This window comes from Schistocerca americana, unplaced genomic scaffold (assembly GCF_021461395.2).
Source record: "Schistocerca americana isolate TAMUIC-IGC-003095 unplaced genomic scaffold, iqSchAmer2.1 HiC_scaffold_744, whole genome shotgun sequence".
NCBI lineage: Eukaryota > Metazoa > Arthropoda > Insecta > Orthoptera > Acrididae > Schistocerca > Schistocerca americana.
This window is the reverse complement of record NW_025726505.1, coordinates 47501-55000: the sequence shown is the minus strand read 5'-3', so window position 1 is coordinate 55000 and position 7500 is coordinate 47501. Positions and strand designations below refer to the sequence as shown.

At 55.2% G+C, this 7500-nt stretch overlaps 3 non-coding genes across 3 annotated transcripts in view; all 3 read left to right on the top strand.

Annotated features, from left to right (window-relative positions):
• The first annotated feature begins 3320 nt into the window (after positions 1-3320).
• LOC124590142 lies at positions 3321-5230 on the top strand. The gene has a single exon (XR_006976374.1). It is a non-coding gene; the product is annotated as a small subunit ribosomal RNA (ribosomal RNA).
• A 351-nt stretch (positions 5231-5581) lies between these two features.
• On the top strand, positions 5582-5736 carry LOC124590151. Its single transcript, XR_006976380.1, has one exon. It is a non-coding gene; the product is annotated as a 5.8S ribosomal RNA (ribosomal RNA).
• A 188-nt stretch (positions 5737-5924) lies between these two features.
• LOC124590143 overlaps positions 5925-7500 on the top strand; it is a 4222-nt gene continuing 2646 nt past the window's right edge. Inside the window, exon 1 of the ribosomal RNA XR_006976375.1 lies at positions 5925-7500. This exon is cut by the window's right edge and continues 2646 nt beyond it. This is a non-coding gene — a ribosomal RNA (large subunit ribosomal RNA).

The window sequence follows — 7500 nt, the reverse complement described above, 5'->3', positions numbered from 1 at the left end:
TATGTCGTACCGTAACCTAACCTATGTCGTACCGTAACCTAACCTATGTCGTACCGTAACCTAACCTATGTCGTACCGTAACCTAACCTATGTCGTACCGTAACCTAACCTATGTCGTACCGTAACCTAACCTATGTCGTACCGTAACCTAACCTATGTCGTACCTTAACCTAACCTATGTCGTACCTTAACCTAACCTATGTCGTACCTTAACCTAACCTATGTCGTACCTTAACCTAACCTATGTCGTACCTTAACCTAACCTATGTCGTACCTTAACCTAACCTATGTCGTACCTTAACCTAACCTATGTCGTACCTTAACCTAACCTATGTCGTACCTTAACCTAACCTATGTCGTACCTTAACCTAACCTATGTCGTACCTTAACCTAACCTATGTCGTACCTTAACCTAACCTATGTCGTACCTTAACCTAACCTATGTCGTACCTTAACCTAACCTATGTCGTACCTTAACCTAACCTATGTCGTACCTTAACCTAACCTATGTCGTACCTTAACCTAACCTATGTCGTACCTTAACCTAACCTATGTCGTACCTTAACCTAACCTATGTCGTACCTTAACCTAACCTATGTCGTACCTTAACCTAACCTATGTCGTACCTTAACCTAACCTATGTCGTACCTTAACCTAACCTATGTCGTACCTTAACCTAACCTATGTCGTACCTTAACCTAACCTATGTCGTACCTTAACCTAACCTATGTCGTACCTTAACCTAACCTATGTCGTACCTTAACCTAACCCATGTCGTACCTTAACCTAACCTGTATTGCGCCTTAACCTAACCTGTATTGCGCCTTAACCTAACCTGTATTGCGCCTTAACGTAACCTGTATTGCGCCTTAACGTAACCTGTATTGCGCCTTAACGTAACCTGTATTGCGCCTTAACGTAACCTGTATTGCGCCTTAACGTAACCTGTATTGCGCCTTAACGTAACCTGTATTGCGCCTTAACGTAACCTGTATTGCGCCTTAACGTAACCTGTATTGCGCCTTAACGTAACCTGTATTGCGCCTTAACGTAACCTGTATTGCGCCTTAACGTAACCTGCATTGCGCCTTAACGTAACCTGCATTGCGCCTTAACGTAACCTGTATTGCGCCTTAACGTAACCTGTATTGCGCCTTAACGTAACCTGTATTGCGCCTTAACGTAACCTGTATTGCGCCTTAACGTAACCTGTATTGCGCCTTAACGTAACCGATATTGCGCCTTAACGTAACCTATATTGCGCCGTAACGTAACCTATATTGCGCCGTAACATAACCCACATTGCCCCTTAACGTAACCCACATTGCCCCTTAACGTAACCCACATTGCCCCTTAACGTAACCCAACACACGTTGGGCCTTAACCCAACACACGTTGGGCCTTAACCCAACACACGTTGGGCCTTAACCCAACACACGTTGGGCCTTAACCCAACACACGTTGGGCCTTAACCCAACACACGTTGGGCCTTAACCCAACACACGTTGGGCCTTAACCCAACACACGTTGGGCCTTAACCCAACACACGTTGGGCCTTAACCCAACACACGTTGGGCCTTAACCCAACACACGTTGGGCCTTAACCTGCTCTGTAATTGTCATACGACGCGTTAAATTAGTGTAGTGTTGCCTAACTGCAACCCCCGCAATATAGTTTGCTACTCGCACTGCCCGGTCCCCAGTGTATCGCTTCATGTTAAACACCTTGCAGCTATACACTGTAATGTGGATGGCAGCAGGACGTACATGCTCAATGCCCTTTGCAGTTGTTCATTGGCATTTGCAGTTGTTCATTGGCATTCGCATGTGCGAAGCACTTAGCCTACGCTGTGGTACGGCCTGTGTCAACTGTCCGCTGATGTTGTACGTCCAAATCACACACTGTACTGCACATTGGTCCTCATGTACTGAATGATACATCGTGGTACATGTGACCGTACAACGACTGCGCCAACAACGGCGAACCATGCGGTCCAAATGTTGTGCACTCAGCTACGTGTCGTCTCCCTATAAGAGCTGGATTGCAGTGTGGTATGCCCTGGATGGCGATCAGCATGAGCCGTCTGTTGATGTAGTGGCGCGTGTTGTCAGACGTAGTCGTCTCTTCTCACACACCGTGATAGCATGGTGCACTGCGTTCCACATCTGCGACATGCGACAGAGGCCGGTTGACAGTCGTTCGCGCAATGGACATCGCATACGTACGGGGGCCACCTTCCACGTGTTCGCGAAGCGTGCACATGTTGTTGCGTGTATGTGGGCAGACATAGTGTGTCGTGACACCTGACACAGGCATGCAACAATCGTTGAATTTGCAAATGGCGATGGACGCCTACGTTTGCTGGTGACGTTATGCAAATGAACAACTGGTAAACCGTTGTGGTGCGGTTGTTCTCGCTAGAGGTGAATCAGTGATGGCGACGATCGGTTGAGCTACCAACCGGTTGTTCCAGCGATACCCACCATGCCCACGAACGTGAATGGCATCTGGGTGTGAAGCGATACGCGGCGGTGGCTGGGTGGGACCGTCCCCGGCCGGTGAGGGGGGGCCTCCCGGCGTGCTGGCCGCGCGGTGCGTGGGCGCACGCGCTACAGCCGGCTGGTGGGGGCGGCCAGTGGCAGGCGCGCCGGCCGACGGAGGCGGCAGGCGGCGCAGCTGCGCGCCGGCGCACCCTGCACGCGGCGCCGTGCGGCCAAAGTAGGTCCTCGCGGGCCCGGTGCGAAGCGCGGTGGACATCTGCAGTGTGCTGGTCCGATTGAGGACTGTGTGCGCTGAGGATGCGCCGCCGCCCGGCGCTCGGCGCCGCGACGCCGTCTGCTGCTCGGTCGCCTCTGCGGTTCTCGCAGGTGGTTTGTATCGCAGCTGTGCGGACGTGTTGGCGCGTGCGCTGTGCTGGGAGAGTTCGCTTCGGCACCCAAGTGGGGCTTTTGTCCTTCTGTGGCGCTGGCGTTGGAGCTGCCGGTCACCGTAGGTGGCGCGTGTTGTCTCCCGCCGGCAATGCCACGACAGCACGCTCCCGGGCCTCTGTCGGCAGCGGCAAGCTCAGTTGGGAGCACGGGTGGTCGCACCTAAAGCGTCTACTCGCCAAACTCCGGGCGATTGCGCCTCTCTCGAACCCGACCAAGTACTTAGGACGGCGCTGCGCGCCGCCGGGACCTGAGAGGGTTTCGAGGTGTATTGTGCAGGGGAGCTCAGCCTCCTCCTGTTTGCAGAATAATTGAGCGGACGCTTGCGTGTTCGCGCGGGCCCCCGGGACACACTCCCGGGCGGCCGGCTGCTCAGCTCTAGTTGACGCAGCTCCCTGGTTGATCCTGCCAGTAGTCGTATGCTTGTCTCAAAGATTAAGCCATGCATGTCTCAGTACAAGCCGCATTAAGGTGAAACCGCGAATGGCTCATTAAATCAGTTATGGTTCCTTAGATCGTACCCACGTTACTTGGATAACTGTGGTAATTCTAGAGCTAATACATGCAAACAGAGTCCCGACCAGAGATGGAAGGGACGCTTTTATTAGATCAAAACCAATCGGTCGGCTCGTCCGGTCCGTTTGCCTTGGTGACTCTGAATAACTTTGGGCTGATCGCACGGTCCTCGTACCGGCGACGCATCTTTCAAATGTCTGCCTTATCAACTGTCGATGGTAGGTTCTGCGCCTACCATGGTTGTAACGGGTAACGGGGAATCAGGGTTCGATTCCGGAGAGGGAGCCTGAGAAACGGCTACCACATCCAAGGAAGGCAGCAGGCGCGCAAATTACCCACTCCCGGCACGGGGAGGTAGTGACGAAAAATAACGATACGGGACTCATCCGAGGCCCCGTAATCGGAATGAGTACACTTTAAATCCTTTAACGAGTATCTATTGGAGGGCAAGTCTGGTGCCAGCAGCCGCGGTAATTCCAGCTCCAATAGCGTATATTAAAGTTGTTGCGGTTAAAAAGCTCGTAGTTGGATTTGTGTCCCACGCTGTTGGTTCACCGCCCGTCGGTGTTTAACTGGCATGTATCGTGGGACGTCCTGCCGGTGGGGCGAGCCGAAGGCGTGCGACGCGCCTCGTGCGTGCTCGTGCGTCCCGAGGCGGACCCCGTTGCAATCCTACCAGGGTGCTCTTGAGTGAGTGTCTCGGTGGGCCGGCACGTTTACTTTGAACAAATTAGAGTGCTTAAAGCAGGCAAGCCCGCCTGAATACTGTGTGCATGGAATAATGGAATAGGACCTCGGTTCTATTTTGTTGGTTTTCGGAACCCGAGGTAATGATTAATAGGGACAGGCGGGGGCATTCGTATTGCGACGTTAGAGGTGAAATTCTTGGATCGTCGCAAGACGAACAGAAGCGAAAGCATTTGCCAAGTATGTTTTCATTAATCAAGAACGAAAGTTAGAGGTTCGAAGGCGATCAGATACCGCCCTAGTTCTAACCATAAACGATGCCAGCCAGCGATCCGCCGCAGTTCCTCCGATGACTCGGCGGGCAGCCTCCGGGAAACCAAAGCTTTTGGGTTCCGGGGGAAGTATGGTTGCAAAGCTGAAACTTAAAGGAATTGACGGAAGGGCACCACCAGGAGTGGAGCCTGCGGCTTAATTTGACTCAACACGGGAAACCTCACCAGGCCCGGACACCGGAAGGATTGACAGATTGATAGCTCTTTCTTGATTCGGTGGGTGGTGGTGCATGGCCGTTCTTAGTTGGTGGAGCGATTTGTCTGGTTAATTCCGATAACGAACGAGACTCTAGCCTGCTAACTAGTCGCGTGACATCCTTCGTGCTGTCAGCGATTACTTTTCTTCTTAGAGGGACAGGCGGCTTCTAGCCGCACGAGATTGAGCAATAACAGGTCTGTGATGCCCTTAGATGTTCTGGGCCGCACGCGCGCTACACTGAAGGAATCAGCGTGTCTTCCTAGGCCGAAAGGTCGGGGTAACCCGCTGAACCTCCTTCGTGCTAGGGATTGGGGCTTGCAATTGTTCCCCATGAACGAGGAATTCCCAGTAAGCGCGAGTCATAAGCTCGCGTTGATTACGTCCCTGCCCTTTGTACACACCGCCCGTCGCTACTACCGATTGAATGATTTAGTGAGGTCTTCGGACTGGTACGCGGCATTGACTCTGTCGTTGCCGATGCTACCGGAAAGATGACCAAACTTGATCATTTAGAGGAAGTAAAAGTCGTAACAAGGTTTCCGTAGGTGAACCTGCGGAAGGATCATTACCGACTAGACTGCATGTCGTTCGATGTGCGTGTCGTGTCGCGCAACACGCTACCTGTACGGCTCGCAGTAGCCGTGCGCCGCGTGCGGAACCACGCGTGCTTCTCAAAACTAACGCCAATGTTGTGTGGTACGAGCGCTGAAGCGCTGGAGCGGCTGGCCTGCGGCACCTGGCGCCTGGCGCCGGTTTTGAATGACTTTCGCCCGACTGCCTGTCCGCTCCGGTGTGGAGCCGTACGACGGCCATTGGCCGTGAGGCCGTTGGACACAGAACGCTTGAACAGGGGCCGCCACACGCCTACGTCCCGCCTATGCAACTGTCTTGAAAGAGACAGTGGAAACTAAGAAAAGATCACCCAGGACGGTGGATCACTCGGCTCGTGGGTCGATGAAGAACGCAGCAAATTGCGCGTCGACATGTGAACTGCAGGACACATGAACATCGACGTTTCGAACGCACATTGCGGTCCATGGATTCCGTTCCCGGGCCACGTCTGGCTGAGGGTCGGCTACGTATACTGAAGCGCGCGGCGTTTGCCCCGCTTCGCAGACCTGGGAGCGTCGCGGCCGCCTGTGGGGCCGGCCGCGCCTCCTGAAACGTGCGATGCGCGCCCGTCGCCTGGCGGTTCGCATACCGGTACTTACTCGGTAGCGTGCACAGCCGGCTGGCGGTGTGGCGTGCGACACCTCGTACAACGACCTCAGAGCAGGCGAGACTACCCGCTGAATTTAAGCATATTACTAAGCGGAGGAAAAGAAACTAACAAGGATTCCCCCAGTAGCGGCGAGCGAACAGGGAAGAGTCCAGCACCGAACCCCGCAGGCTGCCGCCTGTCGTGGCATGTGGTGTTTGGGAGGGTCCACTACCCCGACGCCTCGCGCCGAGCCCAAGTCCAACTTGAATGAGGCCACGGCCCGTAGAGGGTGCCAGGCCCGTAGCGGCCGGTGCGAGCGTCGGCGGGACCTCTCCTTCGAGTCGGGTTGCTTGAGAGTGCAGCTCCAAGTGGGTGGTAAACTCCATCTGAGACTAAATATGACCACGAGACCGATAGCGAACAAGTACCGTGAGGGAAAGTTGAAAAGAACTTTGAAGAGAGAGTTCAAAAGTACGTGAAACCGTTCTGGGGTAAACGTGAGAAGTCCGAAAGGTCGAACGGGTGAGATTCACGCCCATCCGGCCACAGGCCTCCGCCCTCGGCAGATGGGGCCGGCCGCCCGCGCGGAGCAATCCGCGGCGGGGTCGTGTCCGGTTGCCTTTCCACTCGCCGCGGGGTGGGGCCGTTCCGGTGTGCGGTGGGCCGCACTTCTCCCCTAGTAGGACGTCGCGACCCGCTGGGTGCCGGCCTACGGCCCGGGTGCGCAGCCTGTCCTTCCGCGGGCCTCGGTTCGCGTCTGTTGGGCAGAGCCCCGGTGTCCTGGCTGGCTGCCCGGCGGTATATCTGGAGGAGTCGATTCGCCCCTTTGGGCGCTCGGGCTCCCGGCAAGCGCGCGCGGTTCTTCCCGGATGACGGACCTACCTGGCCCGGCCCCGGACCCGCGCCGCTGTTGGCTCGGGATGCTCTCGGGCGGAATAATCGCTCCCGTCAGCGGCGCTTCAGCTTTGGACAATTTCACGACCCGTCTTGAAACACGGACCAAGGAGTCTAACATGTGCGCGAGTCATTGGGCTGTACGAAACCTAAAGGCGTAATGAAAGTGAAGGTCTCGCCTTGCGCGGGCCGAGGGAGGATGGGGCTTCCCCGCCCTTCACGGGGCGGCGGCCTCCGCACTCCCGGGGCGTCTCGTCCTCATTGCGAGGTGAGGCGCACCTAGAGCGTACACGTTGGGACCCGAAAGATGGTGAACTATGCCTGGCCAGGACGAAGTCAGGGGAAACCCTGATGGAGGTCCGTAGCGATTCTGACGTGCAAATCGATCGTCGGAGCTGGGTATAGGGGCGAAAGACTAATCGAACCATCTAGTAGCTGGTTCCCTCCGAAGTTTCCCTCAGGATAGCTGGTGCTCGTACGAGTCTCATCCGGTAAAGCGAATGATTAGAGGCCTTGGGGCCGAAACGACCTCAACCTATTCTCAAACTTTAAATGGGTGAGATCTCCGGCTTGCTTGATATGCTGAAGCCGCGAGCAAACGACTCGGATCGGAGTGCCAAGTGGGCCACTTTTGGTAAGCAGAACTGGCGCTGTGGGATGAACCAAACGCCGAGTTAAGGCGCCCGAATCGACGCTCATGGGAAACCATGAAAGGCGTTGGTTGCTTAAGACAGCAGGACGGT